The 23,287-nt window shown below is 48.3% G+C and overlaps 1 long non-coding RNA gene across 1 annotated transcript; it reads left to right on the forward strand.

Moving 5' to 3' along the window:
- Nucleotides 1-12,626: 12,626 nt before the first annotated feature.
- LOC128125724 (uncharacterized) lies at nt 12,627-19,099 on the forward strand. The gene is made up of 3 exons (XR_008223217.1): nt 12,627-12,781; nt 14,004-17,319; nt 18,550-19,099. It is a non-coding gene; the product is annotated as an uncharacterized LOC128125724 (long non-coding RNA).
- The last annotated feature ends 4,188 nt before the right edge of the window (nt 19,100-23,287 follow it).

Consider the following 23,287-nt stretch of genomic DNA (forward strand, 5'->3'; position numbering starts at 1 on the left):
GTACATATGCTCATGAGTGTGACATATGTGTGCAAGCCAGAGGTCAATATCAGGCATCCTTTTCAATTGCTCTCCACCTGGTTTGTTTTCAGACAGGGTCTCTCCTTGAGCCCGGACCTCACCAATTTGGCTAGACTGGCTGAGCAGTAAGCCTCAGGGGCCCTCCTGTTTGCACCTCTTCCCCAGTGCTAGGATTTCACACACACACACACACACACACACACACACACACGCACGCACGCATGCACGCACGCACGCACACACGCTTAGCTCTCCATGTGGGCGCAGGAATCCCAGTTCAGGCCCTCACGTTTGCACAGCCGAGTGCCTTCCCCACCAAGCCATCTCCCCAGCACAGGAACAAATGTCTTTAGAGGACCTGAATTTTTTGTAAGGAGGAGATCCCTGCCTCTTTGAGCGCACGTCCTGTACACAGTCCTCAAAAAGCAGGAAGAGGATTGTTCCCACAAGAGCAATCGCAGGTACCTTGGAGAAAAAGCATGGCGATTTTTACATGACACCTGGGGAAAAGCGCGTGGGGTATTGTGACTGTGTGTGTGTGGCGGGTGCCAACACACACTGGGGCTTTATTGCAGTTGTGTGTTATGTATCTGCTCCCATCTCGTCTCACAGTGGCCTACCCCGACTATAGTGTTTGCTTTGTTTGTGTTACACCGTTGGAGATGGAAGCCACAGCCTCACAGACGCTGGGTGAGTTTGCAGACACCGAGCTCTCTCCCCGTCTGACCGCACTACGGACAAGGCCCTGTGTCTCAAACCCCTCCTCCTCCGCCTCCCTCGGTTTCCCCACCACGGGACTTTCAGTACAACGCTCACTTCACCTCTTTTTCCTCTCCAGTACTTTAATAAAGTATCAGGCCTTTAAAAAATGTTTTGCCTCCAATCAAACTGAAATATTTTATTAAAATGTCTTTGCAGTAGGCAGGGAGAGCTAGTTCAGTGAATAGAGGCACTTGTCGCCAAGCCTGCTGGCCTCAGCTTGATCCCAGGTAGAAACCACATGGTGGAAGGAGAGACCTGATTCCCACAGGTTGTCCCCTGACCTACACACGCACACACACACACACACACACACACACACACACACACACACACACACACAGAGAGAGAGAGAGAGAGAGAGAGAGAGAGAGAGAGAGAGAGAGAGAGAGAGAGAGAGAGAATGGCATACTCACCTCCATATTAATTAATTAAAAACTTGTAAAAAGGATTTGCAAGGGGCTTGGTAGAGCACTAACTCCACGGTAGAGCATTTGCTAGTGTGCTCCAGGTCCCCTCCCCATCATTGCAGACTAATGACAAAAAGCACCCTGAAGTATACTACAATCGATTTTAAAGATACTGGCTCAGGCTGTGCTGTTTCTGTCTGCAGCTCTACCTAACGTGAATGATTAGGGCTGGAGTAATAAACGGCTCAGAGGTTAAAAGCATGCCCTAAGTGCTTGCCCAGAGGGTCTGACCCTGATTCCCAGCACCCATGTCAGCTGACTCACAATCACCTGTAACTCCAGCTCCAGGGGATCTGACTCCTGTCCTTTGCAAGCACCTGCACTCACATGTGCATGCCTACACACACACACACACACACACACACACACACACACACACACACACACACACACACACTTTAAAATACTAAAAATAAATCTTAAGAAAATAATTATCAGTAAATATTAATCTCCTAATATCAAGGTGTAAAATTCCAGAAAAATTATATTATAGGATGTAAAGCAATTTGGGGTTAAATAAAGATTCTTCTGAAGAATAATTTAAAGACACATACATTTGTCTTTAATCATAGCGTGAAGCGTCTGAGACGTCACGTGAAAAAGGCTGACGGGCGATTAGAAGGACCAAGTAATGAGCTGGATGCCAAGCTCCTGCCAGCACTGTCATCTGTCACTCTTTCCCTGAGGGGGACATATATTAGCATGCGAGTCTGCAGAGGAGAGAGTACCGGCCCAAGGTCACACAGACCCCAGCTGAGGGGGAGTCTCGGCCTGCTCCTCCCTAGAGCTTCTCCCCAGATGGTCTTCTCGGTTTCCAGAACACAGGATTCTGGGCATACGTCGTCGGTTTCACATTCCCGGTCAACACATATGTTTTGAGTAATTGTTGTGTTCCTAGCATGGCGCAGGCGTCCTCGGAGATCACTGCAGGAAGCCCAATGCCTTGCTGGGAGGTGCGTGTTAACCCTGGGTTCGAGATAGGATGTGACAACTGATTGGGGTCCGTTGTAGATGTCTAGGGAGAGAAGGAGGGGAAGGAGGAGAGGAGGAGGGGGAGGAGGGGGAGGAGGGGGAGGAGGGGGAGGAGGGGGAGGAAGGGGAGGAGGGGGAGGAGGGGGAGGAGGGGGAGGAGGGGGAGGAGGAAGAGAATAGAAGCAGTAGCAGCTGCCCTCAGAGCTACGTACGGTCCTGGAGCCTAACCATGGAGTGCCCTTGACATTCTCAGCCAGTCAGGGGCCACTGGCTGAGTCTGTCTGTCCACTTTCTGTCTTTCCTCACGGTGACACCTCAGCCCTCTCTAGTCCTGCCTTGCCCCTGTGGCACTGTCTCTGCACAGGGGCACCTCCAGGTCACTGTCTTTTGTCTCCACTGTCCTCTAGCTCCTTTGGAAGCCACAGAGGCAAGCCCTTCTTTTCTTGGATGCTGGGGTGGAGGGAAACATAGATCCAAATTCTGTCAATTACAGGCTTAGTCCATTTTCTATTGCTAAAGCAAAGCACCTGAGGCTGCAGAGTTTATAAAGGCAGCAGGTTTCTTTTAGCTTGTGGTTCTAGAGGCTGAGATGTTTGAAATTGGGCAGCTACATCTTTTATTTTGTGTTGTGACAAGGCTGGGCCTGTGAATGAAGCCTATAAAGCCCTGCTTCAGTCTTGTGAGTTCTGGGGTTACAGGCATGTGCTACCACACCCAGCCCCAAACAGTTAATGTTATTGTTATTTTGCAGTGCTGATGATGGAATCCAGGGCTTTGCACATGCTAAGTGAGTGTTCTACCACTGAGCCACACCCCAGCCCCTCACTGGGAGATTCTAGGCAGGGGCTCTACCACTGAGCCACACCCCATCCCCTCACTGGGGGATTCTAGGCAGGGGCTCTACCACTGAGCCACACCCCATCCCCTCACTGGGAGATTCTAGGCAGGGGCTCTACCTCTGAGCCACACCCCATCCCCTCACTGGGGGATTCTAGGCAGGGGCTCTACCACTGAGCCACACCCCAGCCCCTCACTGGGAGATTCTAGGCAGGGGCTCTACCACTGAGCCACACCCCATCCCCTCACTGGGGGATTCTAGGCAGGGGCTCTACCACTGAGCCAAACCCCAGCCCCTCACTGGGAGATTCTAGGCAGGGGCTCTACCACTGAGCCACACCCCAGCCCCTCACTGGGAGATTCTAGGCAGGGGCTCTACCTCTGAGCCACACCCCATCCCCTCACTGGGGGATTCTAGGCAGGGGCTCTACCACTGAGCCACACCCCAGCCCCTCACTGGGGGATTCTAGGCAGGAGCTCTACCACTGAGCCATACCCCAGCCCCTCACTGGGGGATTCTAGGCAGGGGCTCTACCTCTGAGCCACACCCCAGCCCCTCACTGGGGGATTCTAGGCAGGGGCTCTACCACTGAGCCACACCCCAGCCCCTCACTGGGAGATTCTAGGCAGGGGCTCTACCACTGAGCCGCACCCCATCCCCTCACTGGGGGATTCTAGGCAGGGGCTCTACCACTGAGCCACACCCCAGCCCCTCACTGGGGGATTCTAGGCAGGGGCTCTACCACTGAGCCACACCCCAGCCCCTCACTGGGGGATTCTAGGCAGGGGCTCTACCACTGAACCATACCCCAGCCCCTCACTGGGGGATTCTAGGCAGGGGCTCTGCCACTGAGCCACACCCCCAGCCCCTCACTGGGGGATTCTAGACAATCGCTCTCTAGATGAGCCACGTCCCAGCCTGGTAGCTGAATCTTTCCAAGTCCTCAAGCTGTTACAGCACATCACGGGCACGGCACAGCGTGTGGCATTACCTGGCAAGAGTGTATCTGGAGGTTGGTAAGCAGGCATGTAAAAGAGTGAGTGGAGACACCAGACACCATTCATAGCAACTTGCTCTGGAGATAACTAATCTACCCCCCCCCCAGGGAATTAACTACATTAACCCGTCGGGAAGGTGGGGGCCCCCATAACATAACAGTCTCCTAAAGGTCCCACCAGCCCTCAATACCATTATCTTGGGAACTAGTTTTTCCAACCCACGAACTGGAGTACAAATTATTCAAACATCTCCTAGGCCCACTGTCAGGACCTTGGGTCTGAAACAATGGCGCAGAGCACAAGGCATCTCCAGGGAACAGTGATCACAGCAGGCAGAGGCCAAACCCGAGGACACATTATGTTCCATCTGTCCTTAGGTGGCAATGGCCAAGCCGGTTACAGCAGATTCACCTCTCAGCTCCCATTAAACCTGTGAGCTAATGGAAGTTTCCAGAACCCCGTGTATTTTTTGTTTAATCTTCAATTTCTTAGCTTGTCTTCATTGGGAAGACTATCCTTTCTTTCACTCTGTCCTCAACACGGATGATTACGGTTCAGAAAGCATGTTTAAGAACCACTGGGCAAATAGATAGTGAAACTCATTTTAGGCAAACTGTGGTTTGGGCTGTGATGCGTGGGGAGGGACTCAGTAGAAGAGCATGGGCTGACCGTGTACAAGGCTTTAGGTTCAACCCTTGCCTCCACCCGAAAAGCAAAAAGAAAACCCTTGGCTTACTCTGACCCTTCCTCCACCAGCCAAAAAGGCTGACTAAGTCTTACTTAACCAAGCTGGGAAATGCAAGTTTCTTTCCTTTATTCCCTGGGACCCACTTGAAGGTTGCCAGTGACCCAGGAAGCCACAGGACCAGAACTGGAAGCCCCTCTGTTTGCTACGGGAAACCCCAAGCCAGGCTGGGCTGGAACTCTGGCCCAGGCATCTAGAAAGGCTGTGTCAGTGCCTGGGGCATCCTGTTGGGTTGGTTCTGTGTGACTGAGGCCGAGAGAGGCTTTCCTGTATTTTGGCGCAACAAATGAGATATTATCTGTAAAGTTGTACAGTGCCTGGTCCTGAAACCATGAAAGAATTAAGCTCAGGCTGACCCAGTTATGGGGTAAATGCAAACACAGCCCCTGTTCGTTTCCACAGCGCCTGGGTTCATCCCCTCCCTGTATTTTCAGGGCACATCTGTGTCTTTAAGCTCTCGGCACCCACAGTTAACAGTGTGGGACAGCAACTTGAATTCATCAAAGCCAATTACTGCAGCTCTTTTTTTTTTCAACTTGAAGTTTTTCATTTTAAGTTGTCATGGGAAAATAACTTAATAAATCCCTTTAAGCACAAGGAACTAGGGCAATTGTGGACATTTTAAGAATTATTGAAACATTTTAAAGATTTTTGATGAATGTTATAAAGGACACAAGTAATTTCTCTCTCTCTCTCTCTCTCTCTCTCTCTCTCTCTCTCTCTCTCTCTCTCTCTCCCTTGGAAGGGCTTCAATTACTTTCAAGGATAGACACTGGGCACACAGACTGTTCAAATCTAATTAATTACCTGTCTCTCCCCACAACAGTCACACCTTCAAAACATTGAGGTTGGCCTTAATTATCTGAGATTCTCACACACTGCAATAATTGCACACGCCCTTCGGGGCCATGACAGATATATGTACGGGATGAATTAGAACAGCCAAAGAGGGAAATCAAGTTCTGTTTGTTTAGGCGTGAGTAATCCCTACGGTCATGCATGAAATACTCACAGGTTGATGGGAAGCATTTGAAAATCCCAAGAGGTACCTACGACCAAAAACACATAGGTCATGTTGACCAATGACATTGATGTTTTTAATTACTTTTTATTATTATTTGTGTGTAAGTGTGTGTGTGTGATATTTGTGCATCTGTGTGTGCAGAGGCCAGAGGAGGATGTCAGGTGCCCTGGTCTGTCACACTCCAACTTTACCCCCCTGAGACAGTGTCTCTCACTGAATCTGAAGTTGATTGTTGACTAGACTGGCTGGCCCTTGAACCCCTGGGGTCCACCTGCCTCTGCCCCTGTTCTCTTACCAAATCTGAGGTTACAGACACAAATTCATGCCAGAACTTTACATGGGTGCAGGGGATTTGAACTCAGCTTTTCACGATTGCATAACAAATATTATTTTAAAAATATTTATTTATAGGCCGGGCAGTGGTGGCGCACACCTTTAATCCCAGCACTCGGGAGGCAGAGGCAGGCGGATCTTTGTGAGTTCAAGGCCAGCCTGGTCTACAGAGTGAGATCCAGGAAAGGCGCAAAGCTACACAGAGAAACCCTGTCTCGAAAAACCAAAAAAAAAAAAAAAAAAAGTATTTATTTTATTCTATGTATATGAGTGTTTTGCTTGCATGTATGCATGTGAAATATGTGTGTGTGCTCAAAAAGATCAGAAGAAGTTATGGGAACCCCTGAAACTGGAGTTACAGATTGTTGTGAGCTGCAGGGAACTGAACCCAGGTCCTCTGCAAGAGCAGCAGTGCTCCAGCTGCTGAGCCAGCTCTCCAGCCCCCAATAGCAAGCATTCTTATTTGCTGAGTTGTCTCCCTGGGCTGCTATTAGTATTTCTGATTGTAAATTAGATTTTTTTTTAAAAATCTTATATCTGGGAATAACAGCGGCAGAAAGATCCCAGGAACGGTGCAGGTCAGAAAATCTCTGCTCAAGCCCAGAGATGCTGAGGAGTGTGCAAACTGATGACCAGAGGCCATCATCAAATGGAAATAGAAACATTCACAAGGGATGGGCTTAGCCCATTGGCATGTGCATTTAAAAAAATGAGCCAGGCGGTGGTGGCACCCACCTTCAATCCCAGCATTTGAGATGCAGGCAGATCTCTGTGGGTTAGAGGCCACACTGGTCTACAAAGTGAGTTCTAGGGCTGTTACACAGAGAAACCCTCTTTTTTTGGCGGGGAGGCGCAATAAGGACTAGAGAAGATGGCTCAGAGGGTGAAGCGCTTGCTATGCAAACGTGAGGACCTGAGGTCTGATCTTTAGCACCCGTGTAACAAGCGGGGTGTGGGGTTGCACACCTGTCGTCCCAGTGCTGGAGAAGCAGAGGCAAGATCCCTGGAGCTTGCTGGTCAACCAGTCTAACCAGTCAGGGAGCTCAGGTTCAGCGAGAGACCCTGCCTAAAACAGTAAGGTGGAGAGCTATCGGAGAAGACAGCAGACATTAAGCTCTGGCCTCCACATACTTGTGCACACACGTGGATACACACAGGCATGTACACACAGGCATGTACACACAGGCATGTGCACACGTGGATACACACAGGCATGTACACACAGGCATGTACACACGTGGATACACACAGGCATGTACACACAGGCACAGAGCGAGCACAGGAAGCCAGGCGGGCTGTTTCATATCTGTAATCCTAACACTCAGGAGGATACAGCAGGAAAGTCAAGAGGGTAAGGCCTGGGCTGGAGAGACAGAGGCTCAGGGGTTAGGAGCACATGCTGCTTTTCCAGAGGATTCCAGTGCTGTTCCTAGAGCCAATGTGGGTAGGCTCGCCACTGCCTGTAACTCCAGCTCCAGGGGATATGATACCCTCTTCTGGTCTCCAGGGGCACCCACAGTCACATCCTCATGTGTACACACACACACACACACACTTAATTTAAAAAATATTTTAAAGAGTTCAAGGTCAGTTGGAATAGAATACATATAACAGAATAGCAAACACAATGTTTAATTTAAATATAAAATTAACAGAATCTACTTTCTGAGTCAGGTGTGGTAATCCCAGCACATGATAGGCTGAAGTAAGAGGATCAGGAGGTCAAGGCCAGCCTGGGATGCATGGTACCTGCCCCTCACCGCCCCTGTGTGTGTGCATGTGTGTGTGTGTGTGTATGTTTACATACATACATGCAAAACACCCATAAATATAAAAAATATTTTCTCTATATAGAGAATATATAGACTATATGTTCTCTATATGTACTCTCTCTGTATATGTGTTTGCACACACACACAATCTTCCTCCTATACGTGAGTAAACTTGAAAAATGGAATAAGAGAAAGAATACTTGATCTGCAGTTCTTTCTCAGAAGATTCTTAGATCCTGCAAGGTGAAAGGCAGACTGTAGCAGTCACACCTCCAGCAATACTCACAGCCTCCTATTGGCCACCCAGAACACGGTGTGGCCAGTTTTTAAAATGTCCTATGCAAGGTCAGGCATGGTGGCACACAACTTTAATCTCAGCACTTGAGAGGCAGAGGCAGTAGATTTCTGTGTGCTTGAGGCTAGCCTGGTCTACATAGAGAGCTGCAGGCCAGCCAGGGCTACATGGTCAGACCCTGTCTTGAACAAAACAAAATAAAACAAACAAACAAACAAACATTTTTAAAGAAGAAGGAAAAGAAAGGAAGAAAGAAAATGCCACACACCTTATCAGAGCCACGCTGAGGAGTGCTGCAGGTCTGGAGCACAAAACAAAAATAAGCTTTTGAGCGGGCCTGGGCATGCCACGGGTTCCATCAAACACATCTTTTCTTTGGCACTAGAGTTTGGAATGTACAGCTCCAAGGAAACAAACGCCTGTCAATCCAGCCCTGGGACACCGATACCGGCAGCCAGCTCAGAGGTGCTCATCATGTGTGACTCACATGGTTCCTAAAAGGCAGGAGAGGCCGGCCCTGGGAGGCACGGGTACCGTCACCCATGATGCACCTTCCAGGCCGCTTTCCCACAGGACTGGAAGTCTGTCTGATTCTGGGAAGAAAGAACCGAGCAGCTGAAACAGGCGTTTGAACAGAAAAGCTGGCCAAAACAAGCCAAAGGATTGGGTGTGATGGTGCTTGCCTGTAACTCTGGAGGCTGAGGAAGAGGAATTTCATGTTTCAGCATGGACTACTGAACTGACCTTGTCTAAAAAAATTAAAAACAAGGCAATAACAACAAAATCAAACCCAAACTAACCCATTAAATACATGATTTCCGCTGATTATTCCTATAGTTTTTCCCCTTTAAAACTCACAGTTAGAGCCAGTGAGATGGCTCAGTTATTTGGTAGAGAGGCACTTGCCGCCCAGCCTGAAGACTCGAGTTCAATCCCAGGGTCACATATAGTAGAAGAGAAAACTGACTCCCACAGATTGTCTTCACACACACACACACACACACACACACACACACACACACACACACACACACAGAAGCACGCATACTAAATGTAGTAATAAGAAGAACCCCAGTAAACTTTGCATTGGAATTTGGCCCCCATTTCCCCCTCCGGTTCCCCCCACAATAGGAACTGGAAGAGGTATTTGAGTCTTGGGGAATCTACACTTAAGTGATTAACGCTACTCTCACCAGGGTGAGTGGGTTCTCGAATGCATGGGTTATTATCAGAACAGAAAGCAAGTCGGCTCACACACATATCCCCTTGCCCACCTCAACTCCTTTATTCTTCTACCAAACGACGGCACAGCCTGAAGCCCTCACCAGCTGCTGAAACGATGTCATCTCTGTCTGCATGCTTGGACTTCCCAGAACCAATGAGCTGTAATATAAACTCCTCTTCTTTATAAATCACCTGGCCTGTGTTATTTCAGTATAGTAACAGAAAGCAGACTAACACAATTTACATTGGTGACTCGGGAAAAAATCAGTGTTTAGACCTGAGGTTTGAGAATAAGTACCTGGGCTGCCTTTCCATGTTCCAGGTCATGTGGGCCAGAAAAAAGTGGAGCAAGGCAGCATGGCCCTTCCTCTGAAGACTCCTTGAGCGCACAGCCCTTCTGACAGGGACATTCATTGGAGGTAACAGCAACTAACCGCACTTATGCGTTTGCCCGGTAGCTCCAAAGGCTTCCCTCTGGCTCTTCCCTTGATGTCTTTGCCACGAGAAGAGGAAAGTCACACTCAGGACCTGATGGCTGTAGTTGTTGATGGAAGTCAGAGGCAAGAGGATTGGGAGGTTGAGGCCAGCCTGGGCTACAAAGCAAGTTCCAAGCCACCCAGGGTCACATAGTAAGTCCCTGTCCAAAATAAAGAAAAAAAGAGTTACCACAAAAAGGCTGTGGGAGATAACTCTTTATTCTAGGATAAAGATTATCAACCATATGGATTGAGGAGTGCTGCTTACTGGCTTGCTCCCTACAGCTTGCTCAGCCTGCTTTCTTATAGAACCCAGGACCACCAGCCCGGGATTGGTACCATCCACAGTAGGCTGGGCTCTCCCCCATCAATCACTAATTAAGAAAATGCTTGGCAGACTTATCCACAGGCCAGCCTTAGTGGAGGTATTGTCACAACTGAGAACCCTTCCTCCCAAATGACACTAGCCAACGAGGGCCTGAGTTCACATTCCTGGCCCCCAAAAATGCCGGGTGTAGCCAAGGGCTACACAGTGAGACCCTGGCTTCCAAAACAAAATAAAACAAAACAAAAAAGCAAAGCAAACAAAACAGTGAGAAACTGAAATAGCATAAGCAATGAGAAGAAGATAAACCAGGGCCCCGCCTTGAAGGCTTAGACAAGTCTAGTGAAGAGTTGGCAGACACTGTGTGACAACCTGGCTTTGTTGATCTGGCTTCCCAGCATCCTCCCTGACAGGCCCGGCATCCATGGATTTCCCTTCGGCAGCCGGGAGCCTGTGTGAATGCTCGTTCATCCATCTCAGTCGGTGGCTGTGCTTGTGATACAGGCAGTCAGGATGACTGCCCCAAACCACGACATCCAAGTCTTGCAGCTTGAGTGTGGAGGATCTACTTCGTGTGCCTTTTAGCTCACCCCATGGCCGTGAGAGAGCGACAGAGAAACGGATCTAGGCCCTGGGTCTGTTGTTTTGAGGCAGTTCTCAGCATGTTGCCCTGGCTAGCCTGGAACTCACTGTGTAGACCAAGCTGGCCTCAGACTTACGGAGAGCTAGCTGCCTGTTCTGCCACTGTGTCCTGATTAAAGGCATGTGCCATCACACCCAGCCCAAGACTCCAAAAGTTAATGTATTTTCTTCTAATTATTATTTTCTAACTATAACTGAATTTGCCTTTTAAAGATACATCCAAAAGATTTACTTTACCCCTGAGATTTACAAATATTATTTTTTCTTTAACGGTACCACACCAAAAAAATCTTTCTTTTGGTTGGTGAATTACTTGATTGTTTTCTTGATCCTTTTTACTTTACATCTGGTTTTATTGTAGATAATAGGAATTTGAAAATTTTTGGAATATATTTGCATTCCTCTTGCCGCCCAACATGAAGTCTTTATTTTAACAAAATGTTTTGTGAATGTTGGAAAAGGATGTACATTCTTTGGTAACAGAACACTGAAGTATTTAATATTTAAACATAACAGTATTTACTATGCTATTACTCTGACATTTCTTAACTTTGTGTGTGTTCATGTGTGTGCAGGTGCATGTGTGTGTGTGTGTGCACGTGTGTGTGGAAGCCAGAGGACAATTTTAGGTATCATTCCCTGATTGTTACTGTTCACCTTCTTTTTGGCTTTTATGTATAGGTATAGTTCAGTTTTAATTAAATTTTTATTTTACTTATTTTTAAATATTTATTTAGTTTAAGTTAATCCAGCTTAGTTGATGTATGTGAGCCTCAGTGTATGTATGTGTGCACACATGTGCATACAGTGCCCATGGAGGAGAGGAGAGGACTTGAGATTCTTTGGAAGTGGAGTCATAGTGAATTTTGAGTCACCCAATGACAGTGCTGGGAACTGAACCTGGGTCCTCTACAGGAGCAGTAAGTACCCTTAACCATTGAGTCATCTCTCCAGCCTCACCTTTGAGACAGGAGCCTGAAGTTCACCAAGCAGGCTAGACTGGCTGGCTGGCAGGCTAGCCCCCAGGTGCCACTGTCTCCACCTCCCGAGCACTGGGGTTTTAATGTGGGTTCTGGGATCTATGTGACATCCACATGCATGCACAGCAAGCCCTTTACCAGCTGAGCCCTATCACCAGACACCCCTCCACCATGACTTTAATTTTTTCTTACTTTATTTTACTTTATTTTATTATTTTATATGTGTGTCTGTGCAACCCTGGGACTAGAGTTACAGATGGTTGGTGATGGGAATTGAACCTGGTTCCTCTGGAAGAGCAGCCAGCGCTCTTAATCCCCAAGTCGCTGTATCTCCAAAATTTTCACACAGCCTTCCTGTGTGGCCTTGCCTATCCTGGATGAAGTCTGAAATCCCCTGCATCTGCTTCCAGAGTGCTAGGATTATAGGTGTGCTCACCGTTCTGTGTCCAGCTTGAATTTGGGAAATTTCAAATATAGTGATTGTTTTTTAAAGATTCTTTTAAAAAATACTTTAAATGTTCTTTTCTGTCCTCTCTTATTAGGTTCTTAAAGTTTCCTTTTTAAAAATTCTCTGTGCTTTTGGTTACATAATTGTGGTTAATCTTGCCAACTGGATGGGGCTTAGAATCACCATGGAAACAAGACCCTGGGCATGTCTCTGGGGGAGTTTCTGGTTTGGGTTGAGGCGGGAAGACTCACCCTAAATAAGGCGCCTTCTCTACATAGGCTGGAGTTTAGACCAAATGAAAAGGAGAGCGCGTGCTGAACTGTGGCTCATCTCTGTTTCCTGACTGGAGCGATGTGACCATTTGCCCAGATGCCTGCTACCAGGACTTCCCCACGGTGATGGAGCATAGTGCCCTGGAACCTGGAGCTAAAATAACCCTTCCTTACATTGTTTTAGCAGGTATTTTGTTTGTTTGTTTTTTCAAGACAGGGTTTCTCTGTGTAGCCCTGGCTGTCCTGGAACTTGCTTTGTAGACCAGGCTGGCCTTGAACTCACAGAGACCATCCATCCTGCCTCTGCCTCTCAAGTGCCCAAAGGCGTGTGCCACCATCGCCCAGTTTTGCTTTTTTGTTGTTGTTGTTTTTTGTCTTTTGTTTTCTTGAGACAGGGTTTTTCCATGTTGTTTTGTGCCTGTTCTGAATCTTGCTGTGTAGACCAGGCTGGCCTCGAACTCACAGAGATCCTCCTGGCTCTGTCTCCTGGTGCTGGGATTAAAGGTGTGCGCCACCACCGCCCGGCTGTTTTTTTAAATGAGACTTTACAAGGGTCTCAGTATGGCCCTAAATTCACTGTGTGGCCAGGTTGGTCTCAAACTCAGAGAGATCCCCTTGCTTCTCTGCCTCCTGAGTGCAGGAATTAAAGGTGCGTGCTACCACACCTGGCCTAGTTCACGTTCAGCTCCAGAATTTCCTTGTGTTTCCGATTAAATAATTTCATCTCATGGATTGTCTCTATCTGACGTAACATTGCCATCTGTTAACTCTTTTCAAACACATTTTCATTGCATTTTCTTCTCTTGTGTGTGGGCATGTGTTTGTATGCACCCTACTGTCACATGTGACACATGTGACACATGTGTGTGTGAAGGTCAGAGAACAGGTTTCTCTTTCTGCCCTGTGGGCTCAGGGATCAAACGCGGGTCAACGGGCTTGGTGGCAAGCGCCTCCTCAGCTTGCTGAGCCATCTCGCTGGCCCTCCCTGAACTCGTTAAGCATGGTTTCCTTTGGATCTTTGTGTATGCTCATATTAGCTCACAATAGTGCTAGGCACGATCCGGTGAGCTGCGGTCGGTCGGGGTGGACTAAATGGAGAGGAGGATTGCGAGCACAGACCTGTGTGGTGGTGCACACCTTTAGTCCAACACTAGAGAGGCAGAGGCAGGGGGATCTCTGTGAAATCCAGGCCAGCCTGGTTCACATCATGAGTTGCAGGCCAGCTAGGGTGACACAGAGACACCCTTTCTGGGGGGCGGGGGGGGAGACAGACAGGTTCTAGAATGCTGTCTCTGCTTCCTGGCCACCATGATATCAGCTGCTCCTCTCTGCCCCCGCCCCTGCCGTGATGGACTGGCACCTTTAGAATTACGAGCTAAAATAAAATCTTCCCTCATTCCATCTTTTAGGTCAGGTATTTTGTTGCACTAACGTGAAGTGTGACGAATTAACACAGGAGGCCATCTTGAATCCCAGAGAAACGGTTCACAGAGGGACTAAGTTTCCAAGCAGCGTAAGAGTTGGTCTGCGGCAGATACCATGGTGAGTCCTCCAGGCCCTCATTCAGGGTGGGGACATCCATTCCCCTAGGCTTATGTCCTGTTTTGTTGCTGTTGTTTGTATCAACTTGACACAAGCTGGAGTTACCTGAGGAGAGGGAGCCACAGTTGAGCAAATGTCTTCATGGGACTGGCCTGTGAGTCTGCGGTGCGTTTTCTTAATTACTGACTGTCGTGGGAGAGCCAAATCCACTGTGGGTGGGGCCCTCTGGCCTCTAAGAAAGCAGGCTGAGCAAGCCAGTAAGCAGAGTTCCTCCACGGCCTTTGCCTCAGTTCCTGCCTTCTGAGTTCCTGCCCGGCCTCTATCGATGATGGACTGGGATGCAGAAGTGAAATAAACCCTTTCATCTCCACAATAGAAACCCTAACTGACACATGTGACCTCTCAGATGAGTGAAGCACAGACTTATCTTCCTCTCGGATAAGAGGGGAGTACAACCCAGTGTGGTGGTGAGCGCCTCTCATCCCAGTGCTCAGGAGGCTAAGACAGAAGGGGTGGGACTTTGAGGCCAGCCTGGGATGCATTGTGAGACCCTGTCTCAACAAAAGGAAACAAAGCAAAAACCTAGCATCACGGGCCAAAACGTGTGTATTTTGATGGTGGGTTCAAAGCCACTTTGAGGAAAAACTGAGACCAGCAAGAGCTTGAATAGTCAGCAGACACCCGGAGATCAGACTTGGGTCAAAGCCCAAGGAATCGGAAAGAGCCTGAGCATGTGGGAACTGGGAAGGAATGGATCACCAGACTGCCTATCAAAATTCGGTGGACATTTCTATTTGTATTATAGTTTATTGATTTTTTATTTAAAATGTATGAGTGTGCATGCACATGCACTACATATGTGCCTGTTGGCCATGGAGGCCAGAAGAGGGTGTCAGATCCTATGGAACTGGAGTTACAGATGGTGTCAGCTGCCGTGTGGGTGTTTGGAACCGTACCTGGTCCTCTGCAAGAGCAGCAAGTGCTCTTCACTATGGAGCCACCTCTCCAACCTGTTGGGGACATTTTTACCTTTCCTTCTCCCCTCCTGTCCCCCATGTCTCTCTGTCCCAGACATAGTGCCATCTTACAAGTCATTCTGGATACAGTCACAGTTGGATTCATCCATTGTGGAGCTGAGATCAAACTGGAGTGCTTTGAAAGAAACTAGCTTCCCATTCTGGCCCTTGCGTTGCTGTGACAAACACTGAGAGAAACACCCTAAAGGAGGGAAGTTGGCTGGGGCTCAACAGTTTCAGTTCATGGTCAACAGGCTCCATGGCTGTAGGCCTGTGAGGAAGCAGAACACAGCCAGGCAGAAGGCTGTCCTAGAGCCAAGTCGCCGGCCTCCCGGTATCATCGAGAAAGTAGAGAGGACAAGAAGGAGCCATAGACAAAATACCTTCCAAGGCATATTCCTGTTAGTTGCATCTTTCTTTGCCTAAATCACTGTTCTCCTTTTGACATAGGTATGTGCCGATGCTCTGGAGAGCCTTGAGTTGGAGAAGGGTTGAGACGATGTTCCCTTCGGTAGAACCGGTATTGAGGTTGCAGGCTGTGGCTCGGTCTTCCTTTGAGAGTAGCTGCTGTCTGCATGAACAGACACCACTTTTGGCCTAGCACAGCCTGGCTGGCCCTCTCCTCTGCCTCCTGGTGTGGCTCTCTGTTTCCCTACTGAAGTGAGTTCAGGCGGCGAGGGCTTGGAAGCTGGGCACTTGGTCCAGAGACCTGTGGGGTCAGGGGGGACAGTGCCCACCTGAGAGCACTGAGAAATGAGGTCTCAAGTTCCTAGAGGAGCCGGCAACTTCTGGAGTGTGAAGAAGCAGATGTAGTCTGAGGGTGGAGATGGGAGATTCCCGAAGGGGGAGGGGCTGCCAGACAACCTGGCAGCCCTAGGAGGTGAGACCCCAGGGGAGGGGCGACCCCAGAGGAGGAACAAGAGACCCAGAGGAGGGGCGACCCTAGAGCAGGGGTGAGAAGGCAATCCCTACATAGTGGCTCATAGAAGCTAGATTGAGATCACCAGGAGATGGACTGCCTGCCTGTGGAGAAGTGAGGAGCAGAGCCTAGCTGATGGGGGAGGGAGGGAGGTCCCAGAAGAGGTGTGTGTTTGGCAGGAGTGGGGCTTAATAGGGTAGGGCGGAGCTGAAGACACAGAGTCTTGTAACTTACTTCCTCCAGGTCCCACTTCCTAAGTCTCTACTACCTCCCAAACCAGCACCATCGGCCTGGGGCTAAGGGACCCTGTAAGCCTGTAGGAGACCTTCCATATCCAAACCACTACCGTTGGCCTTGACCTCTTCTGTACAGGGACAGCTGGGTCTACCAGTCACAGGACAATGCTCCAGCACCCATCACCAAATATTTCTGAGTGTATCCTTGGATGGTGCTTTATCTTAGTCTACTTCTGGTTAGTCACTAAGTACCATTAGCTCCTAGGGTTCTCCAAGTTTCTTGAGGATGGCTCCCTTCAACTCCCAACTCACAAAGCTGATGCTAAGGGCGTGGCTTCCTGGTTTTTTGTTGTTGTTGTTTTACAAACTCCAGGTTCTAAAATGTTGAAGTGACTCTGTTTTCATCCTTCTTTCCACTGGGCCACAAGGAAGTCCATCATAGAGATAAGGGAAATGTCACTCTGTAGTGACGCATGTCTCATCACCATCCCCACCCCATAATTCCAGCTTCTTGCCCAGTTCAGACTTCTCCCCAAAACACCTTTGCTGCGGAAAAGAAAGCATGGGACCTGCCACCCCAACCAACGTCTACCCATATAAATGCTCTCGGCCCCACCCTCCAAGCCCATGCCCATGTAACCCTCTGTGCAGGGTCACATGGGAACCATGGTTACCATAGAAACTCAGAAGAAAAGAAAAAACACGAAAGGGGAGGAAACATTGACAAACTCGTAGAAGGGAACACAAAGTCCTTGCTGGCTCGAGGCCCAGGACTCCGCCCCACAAGCCCACTCAACTTGGCAGCTTCCTCTGCCTAATTTACATGCATTGAGTGACAGCCCCCCAACTTCCCAGTCCCAGGCCTGTTCCGTATAAGATTCTCAGCAGTCGGGACGGTGTACGGACATTCAACAAACATCTATCGGTTGAGACAGATTTAAACAGTGGTGGTGGACAAGCATGAGGAGGAGCAGGAAGGAGTAACCAGACAGTCCACAGCCATCTTCCTCTGGTAAGTAGGACCCTTCTTCACTAGACAGAGTCTCACCATGTAGCCCAGGCTGGCCTCCAATTTTCAGTTCTTCTGCTCCAGCTTCCTGAGTGTGGCCTGTAGGGTTGACCTGGTACCTGAGCTTCAGGTGAGGGCTGGCTTCCCCAGAAGGCCCAAAGATGGCTTCCTGGGCTTCCGCACATGCTGCAGCTCCACCGTGGGCTCACCCCACAGCTCCCTTCATCCTTTCTGCTCCCTCCTCCTCCTGTGCCTTTTCACTCTCCCACTCCCACTCCATGTTTGGGGAGGATGTTGGCTTTCCTTGACAACATGGTCACTCTTAGTGGCTCATGGTAGAAAATGCACTCGGGCTCATTGGCTGGGTTCAGCTTTGTTGGTGAAATTCCAGGTTCATTTTTGCATCAGATCTCCTGGAGCTGGAGTTACAGGCTGTTGTGAGTCACATGAGGTAAGCACTGAGCTCTAGTCGTCTGGAGGAGCAGGAAGCGCTCTGAACCACTGAGCTGCCATTCCCTTCAGTCCTGAGACTCACGGGTGATTTTAAAGTGGTTCAGTTCATGTTAAAACTGCATTGCAGTCCAGCCATGGTCACATCTGGCGTGTGGGGGGGGACTGGGGTGCAGGGGGTGCACATGGCTGTCATCCCAGAACTCGAGTGGGAGGTATAGTCAGGGGCATCTCAAGTTTGAGACAAATGGAAACAAAAAACATCCAAACAACAAAACAAAACAAACAAAATGCAGTGCATTCAAATACTTTTTAAAAACAAACAACAACAACAAACCCTAAACACCGAAACTTCAGGGGGCTGAGGAGATAGTTCAGGGGTTAAGAGCATTTGTTGCTCTTTCAGGAACCTGGGTTCTATTCCCAGTACCCACAAACAACTCACAACTATGTGTAAGTCCAGTTCCGGAGGATGTGACACCCTCTTCTGGCCTTCCTTAAGCACTAGGTACACACCTTGTGCATCCACATAAATGCAGACAAAACATTCATACAGACAAAAAAAAAAAATGAACAAGTCTTAGACAGCACTCAGCTTGAGAAGATCATGGGCAGTTTGCATTCATGCTACACCAGTTTAGTCCATCGGCATTCTGCATTAGCACAGCACACTTGTTTCAGTTACTGGACACACATTGATGTGTTGTAACTAACTGAAGTCCCTGCTCTATTTGGATTTCCTTGATTTTGACATCATATCTTTCTGTTTGTTTTCTGTTCCAGGTCGTGACTGAGGATCCCATGGGACCCTCCTGGCTTTTCCCAGGGAAGGTCTTATGGCTGGGGAGGACTGCTGGGTTGTAGAATGCCTCCCTCTGGAGTTCACCTGCTTGGACTGTGGTAAGAGTGAGGTTACCAGGACCTGGAGGACGAGAAAGCTGAGTGCCGCTTTTATCAGATCCTATCAAGTTCAAGGCTGTCGTCGTGATTTGTGACTGCTGACGTTGACGCTGACTCCCTGGCTCCTGTGTTCGCCAGCCTTTCCCACCGTAAGGCCACCTTCGTCCTGCGCCTTTTACAAGTCCTGGTGTGATCATTCTCTAGTGTCCTTTCAAGCTGCAGGGTTTTGATTTTGAAAAACAACTTTTTTTTTTTCTTTCTGCCCTCCTCCTGCCCTCCTTCATTTCCATCTTTGTTTATCTGTTTTTGTTTTGTCTTTTTGGAGGCAGGATCTCACTCTCTAGCTCTGGCTAGCCTGGCATTTGGATATAGACCAGGCTGGCCTCAAACTTACACAGCTCTGCCTGCCTCTGCTTCCCAAGCACTGAGATTAAAGGTATGTGACACCACACTCAGCCTTCCGTCTTACTTTCTCTATTTATTTTCATGTGGGGGGAGAGCTGGGGAGAGAGCTCACAGGGTAAAGGTGCCTCTGCCCAGACTCGTGATCTGACTTCATCACCTGGGCCCAGGTGGAAGGGAAGAGTGAGTTCTCACACACACACACACACACACACACACACACACACACACACACACACGCACACACAGGCACACACACACATGCACGCACGCACACAGGCACACACACACACAGGCACACACACACACACACACACACACACACACACGCACGCACACAGGCACACACACACACGCACACACGAGTGACTCTGGCTATCAAGGACAGAGGAAATAGATTGTATGGGATTCTGCATAGCAGATATAGCTCCTCATTGCTCTTTATGCAATCACTTGCTAATATACTTATGGATGCATGGATATTGATTTTGCATCCAGTTTATAATCCAGTACTGCCTTCTGTACTGGATTGGCCACAGAGAGCTCTTCCACTGAGTCCTGTGACCCTTTGGCCTACTATGGGAATGTTTGCCCCTATCTACATACAAGCTGAAGACCTAACCTGCAATATGCTGGTAACTAAGGAGTGTCTGATGAGGTCATGAGGGTGGTGCCTTCTTGATAGGTCAGTGCCCTTATAAGACGAGATCTGAAGAGCTTGCCCTCTGCTGTCCTGTAACCTCTCCCCAACCTGTGTACAAAGGTCATGTGGGCTCACAAGGAGTTGGTAGCCACTGACAAACTAAGGGGAAATGTCTTAAAATGATGTCTACCACAGCGTATGGCATCATATCATGCCAATTCTAGAACTCAGGAGGCTGACGCAGGGGATCTCCAGTTTCAGGCCAGCTTGGGCTATAGGGAATGGTATTTATTCTATTGGAACCTAACCTGCTTTTCTACTTTTTCCGTTCGGCTTGATCTGGCTTACTGCATCAGCGGAGAAACCTATTATCGGGCTGCAGAAAACCTATTAGTGTTGTCTCAAGAACAAATAGACAAATAAAGGGCTGGAGAAGTTGTTTTTGCAGAGGACCCAGGTTTGGACCTTAGCACTCACACAGTGGCTCACAACCATCCCTAACTCCAGTTTCAGGGCATCTGACACCCTCTTCTGATCTCTATGGGTATCAGGCAGGCACGTGGTGCACATATATACATATGCAGGCAAAACATTCATATACATAGAAAACCTGGTTCAGGAGATGGCTCAGCTGGTAACAGCGTCTGCCACCAAGCAAACTGATGACCTGAGTTTAAGATGCCAAGACCCATGCGGTGAAAGGAGGAAACCAATACCTGAAAGTTCTCTGACCTCCACGACCATGGCATGGCACATGTGTATCCACACATGTTCACATGTACAACTAAACAAATAATAAACCTCACAATAAAAACAAACAGGACAACAAGAGCTCCAATCACCCACAAGCGAAGAAGGCCAGCACTTTAGCCTGGATTCCCCAGCCTTCGGATGTGGAGAAATGAATTTCTCTTATTTATGCCAGCAGTTTATGGCATGTTGTTTCTGCACACTGAAACACACATCCTTGTCGGCTTGCTTTTTTAGCTCTTCCTGTCTGTCACTACAGGCTACACATTCTTCTTCGCATTTCTTACCTAGTTCTAGCGTCAGGCACTTCTCCGAGGAATGTGGATCCTTTTGTTGGAGAATGGTACTGGAAACTAAGAACTGACTCCTAAGAGCAACGTGTTTTAGAGAGTCATTCTGTGTCTCTGTGAGCAGGCACCAGCTCCTTCTTACCTCTGTTGTCTTAACTCGGGAGGACACTATGATGCAGTTACTGTCCACTCAGCTGACAGGAAGAGACGTTTAGCTAGGCTACATCTAGCCAGCATCATCCTGTTTTGTCTCTAAAGTCCATCCCACTTCTATGATGGAGACTAGTGTCCCATGCACCACAGATAAACAAAATGTTTATCTTCATTTTTATGCTATCACACACTACAGATACTGAAGCAATTTACCTTATGAACGTTATGTGACAAAGCATTGTGCTTATTCTGTGAGGTAGAGACATGAAAACAAAAGCCTCTCAAGGAAATACGTGTTAGGGATTTTAAAATTTGAACTAAATGCATTTTTCATTATGATATGACTGTTATGATATGACCATGGACCTATGGGGGCCATGGAATAGATTGTGGTTGTTTGCATGAGAAATGTCCCTCATAGGCTTAGGTATATGAACATTTGGTCTCCAGCTGACGGCACTGTTTGGGAAGGTTATGAAACTTTTAGGAGGTATGGCTTTGCTAGAGGAAGTATGTCACTGGGGGAAGGCTTTAAAGGTTTATAGCCTTACCTCCCTTCCAGTTCCCTCTGTTTCATGCCTACAGATGGAGATGTGATCTCTTGGTTTTCTGCTCTGGCAGCCTTCTGCCATACCTCCTCCACCATTATGAACTCTTCCTCTGGAACCATAAGTCAAAATAAACCCTTTCTTGCATAAGTCACTTTGGTCGGGGTATTTTAGAAGTTGGTATCAGGAGTGGGGTATTGGTCCTAATGGACAGAGATATTGTTACCTCTTTCCTTATGTGCACAGATGGCAAGTATTTATCTTCATATGCAAAGACAACAAGTTCACATATACTCACATGGCACACATCTGCCTTCTGTGCACAGATGACATCTTATTGCATAAGATAAAGATATTTGACATGTGGAGAAGTAACTTTTAATAGTTATTGATAATGCTTGCCAATTGCTAAAGTTTGCATTGCTGACTTTTTCTGTTATACATAGGATTCATGTATGATTGAGGCTATTTATGACAATAAGCTAGTGTTTTAGCTTTTAGAATTCTAGTGTCACCCTAGGTAAAACCTCAAGGATGAGGACCATGTATCTGAAGAAAGAACACTTGTCAGTGAGAGTGACTAAAGCTTCTAACAGGAAGACCTGCTGTTTCAAGTGGTATCTGTAAGTAAACTGCAAAAACTCTGGGTTTGGTATCCTGGGTTTTGGCACCAAATGTAAGTAAACTGCAAAAACTCTGGGTGTGGTGTCCTGGGTTTCAGCACCAAAATGTTAGTAAATTGATGGCTGAAACTGCAAGGAGACAGTTCAGCCCTAGAGGGCGAGGTATCCTGGACACCTCAAGCTACTCAGAACAAGAGCTCTGCCCTGAAGGTGTCCTGGACACCTGGAGCTGTTTAGCACAGCAGTGATGGCTGAACTGGAGACAGTTCAACCCTAGAGGGCGAGGTATCCCAGACATCTCGAGCTACTTAGTTCAAGAGCTCTGCCCTGAAGGTGTCCTGGACACCTCAAGCTACTCAGAACAAAAGCTCTGCCCTGAAGGTGTCCCGGACACCTGAAGCTGTTTAGCACAGCTGTGATGGCTGAACTGGAGACAGTTCAGCCCTAGAGGGCGAGGTATCCCAGACACCTCAGAGCTACTTAGGACAAGAGCTCTGCCCTGAAGATGTCCCGGACACCTGGAGCTGTTTAGCACAGCTCTGATGGCTGAGACTGCAAAGAAACAGCCCAACCTTGGAAAGGAAGGTTTTCTGACTTCTCGGGAGAGTCAGGCCTGGAACTGCTTCAGCAAGGAAGGGTATCCTGACTCTTTGGGAAGGTCAGGATATACCTGGTATGATGGTATGATGGGGGATGGTTTCCTCGCAGGACACAACAATCCTGCTCCTCTCCTGGAAAGCCACAATCTCTGGCTCAGTGTTACCAGGTCTTTCTTGCTCAGTCCACTATGGGATGTCCCAGCAAGGTTCTTCTGTTCAGCTCCCCCTTGCTCAGTCCACTATGGGACATCCCAGCAAGGTTCTTCCGTTCACCAGTCAATGAAGGTCTTCACCCAATACTCTTTTGAGAAAGAGGTTTATTTGGGAAGGAAGAGTCCAGGAGAGTAGCTGCCTCTACCAGGGTGGAGAGAACAGCTCACAACTGACTGGGCAGGGTGGTTTATATAGGATGTCTAGGGGGCAGAGTCAACTGTGATTGGTTAGTTTATTTTCTGCCCAGGGATTGGCCAGTTTTGTGAGCAAGGGGCAGAGGTGGCCCTGATTTCAGGGCCAAACTGAGTTTCTTTCACTGGCCTTTCTTGGCTTTTTGACACTACCTCTAAGGCCAGGGCACATTTCTTTCACTGACTCTGATTCTAGGGGCCAAGAGTGT

This window comes from Peromyscus californicus, unplaced genomic scaffold (genome assembly GCF_007827085.1).
Source record: "Peromyscus californicus insignis strain IS unplaced genomic scaffold, ASM782708v3 Scaffold_4__1_contigs__length_199733344, whole genome shotgun sequence".
NCBI classification, from domain to species: domain Eukaryota; kingdom Metazoa; phylum Chordata; class Mammalia; order Rodentia; family Cricetidae; genus Peromyscus; species Peromyscus californicus.